The sequence below is a fragment of the Cucurbita moschata genome, unplaced genomic scaffold (genome assembly GCF_002738365.1).
Source record: "Cucurbita moschata cultivar Rifu unplaced genomic scaffold, Cmos_1.0 Cmo_Scf00020, whole genome shotgun sequence".
In the NCBI taxonomy this organism is placed as follows: domain Eukaryota; kingdom Viridiplantae; phylum Streptophyta; class Magnoliopsida; order Cucurbitales; family Cucurbitaceae; genus Cucurbita; species Cucurbita moschata.
In genome coordinates this window covers 959,914-961,603 of record NW_019268536.1, presented here as the reverse complement: position 1 = coordinate 961,603, position 1,690 = coordinate 959,914, and the positions used below count along the sequence as shown (strand labels likewise).

The window sequence follows — 1,690 nt, the reverse complement described above, 5'->3', positions numbered from 1 at the left end:
AAAAAAAAAAAAAAAAAAAAAAAAAAAAAAAAAAAAAAAAAAAAAAAAAGCCAAACACGTAAATTCACCGATTCAAGAAAACAAAACAAAAGGAGAACAGCTCAATTCCGCTTCATTGAAAACAGCAATCAATCAAACACAAACTCCACACAAACAATCAACGAAAACAAGAATAAACAAACAACCAGAGAAAAACCAATAGCGGCGCAACAATCAATCAAATCAAACACCATCAGCGCAAAACCGAACAGAGTAAGCAGTAAATGAACCGAAAACAATCAAAATGAAGCGCAAAACAAATAGAACAGTAATAGAAAACGGCGAGAATCCGAGAAGATTGATACCTTTCACGGCGAGACAAGGAAGAAATGAATCGGAATTTCAAACAACAGCGGAGACAGAGAGCGAGAGAGAAACAGAGAGAAAGGAAGTGAGAAAAACGGAACGGAGCCGAAGTGGGGAGAGAAAGCGGGAACGGTGAGAAGAGAGGTTATAAAGGGAATTAAAAAAGAAAGATTTTTCCTTCCAATAATAATAATAATAATAATAAATGAATAAATAAATAAAACTCACAATTGCAATTGCTTTTTAAAAAATTTAATTTCACTGTTTTTTCTTTTTATTTTTCACTTCACATCCATCCCACAACTTTGACTTGACTTTTAGCGGTTTGGCCCATGTGGCTGCCCGAGCTGCTGAAAAACTTTTCAGCCACTACGCCCAGGCTTGAACGTGGCCTCATGCCCCACCGCTGCCACATCCCCCACCCATCAAACTTCCACTTTAGACAAATCTCTTTTATTTTATTAATTCCTTTTTTTTAAAAAAATAAATTTTACACTAAATTACAAATTTAAAAGTTTATATTTGTTACATCTAACCGACGATGAAGGTCTGGAAAAATTTTAAATATCACATGGATTACTCAATTTTTTATTTTATATCTACTAAATTCATACATTTTTTAATTTTCTACAAAATAAAAATAATAATAATATGCCAAATTTTACTAACAAATCTAACATAACATGAAATTTTTTGTTAGAACTAAGTGACAAAATGCAAAATAAATCACTAATTTAGAATTAGTTCCAAAATAATCTATTTAATACAATAAGCACGAGAGTTAAAAAAAAATATCAATAATCTAGCTTGAAGACTACCCACGCTGTAGCTACTATTTATTCCAATTTACACTTTCTTTTAAGTTTTTGTTCGTGTTCTCTTTCTATTCTAAATTGCAAATGTTGAAACTTATTTGGCACAATCTCCTTAACTATAACTCAGCTTGTTAAAACCCTAACTCTATTCTATCTCGAGTAACTCTATTCTATCTCGATTAATATAGGACATTCATGAATCAATTCAAACACTAAACTTTTCGTGACTTGTTTAGCTTAAAAATAAGAAAAATACAACAGAACCATAAAGCCATGTCTGCTCTTTAAAAAAAGGGGCCAAAAGAATGAGAATATGAAGGAAAAAAGAAGTGGGTATTCCATACCCAATGCCATATCTTTTAAGACACGTTTAGATAGGTAACTAAATGAAAATAGAATGCAGGGTGATGTGACACTCTATAATCTGTCACGATTAGGCAGAGGGAGGGGGAAAAAAATAGAATGCTGGGAGTTTTCAAACACAATTTCACCCATAAATAATAGAGGTTTAATCATTGAAAAAAATGATC

The 1,690-nt window shown here is 31.8% G+C and overlaps 1 protein-coding gene across 1 annotated transcript in view; it reads right to left on the bottom strand.

Annotated features, from left to right (window-relative positions):
- Window positions 1–497, bottom strand: part of LOC111457480 (transcription factor bHLH148-like) — a 10,601-nt gene extending 10,104 nt beyond the window's left edge. Inside the window, exon 1 of the mRNA XM_023099696.1 lies at window positions 345–497. The gene's annotated coding sequence lies outside the window, so the exon portion shown is untranslated. The remainder of the gene's footprint in view (window positions 1–344) is intronic.
- Window positions 498–1,690: the final 1,193 nt, after the last annotated feature.